A 355-nucleotide genomic window follows, 5' to 3' on the forward strand; every position below is an offset into this window, starting at 1 on the left:
CCGACTTCTATGGGAGAAGCATCTCTATCCCTGCCATTGGAGCAAACAACTTTGAGCTGAAGCCTCAATTAGTTTCTCTAATGCAATAGAATTGCAAGTTACATGGATTTCCATTGGAAGATCCTCATCAGTTCTTAGCTGAATTCTTGCAAATCTATGATACTGTCAAGACCAATGGGGTTGACCCTGAGGTCTACAGACTTATGCTCTTCCCTTTTGCTGTAAGAGACAGAGCTAGGATATGGTTGGATTCACAACCTAAGGAAAGCCTGAACTCTTGGAAAAAGCTGGTCAGTGCTTTTCTGGCCAAATTCTTTCAACCTCAAAAATTGAGTAAGCTTAGAGTGGAAGTCCA

This window comes from Arachis ipaensis, chromosome B03, assembly GCF_000816755.2.
Source record: "Arachis ipaensis cultivar K30076 chromosome B03, Araip1.1, whole genome shotgun sequence".
Taxonomy (NCBI): Eukaryota; Viridiplantae; Streptophyta; class Magnoliopsida; order Fabales; family Fabaceae; genus Arachis; species Arachis ipaensis.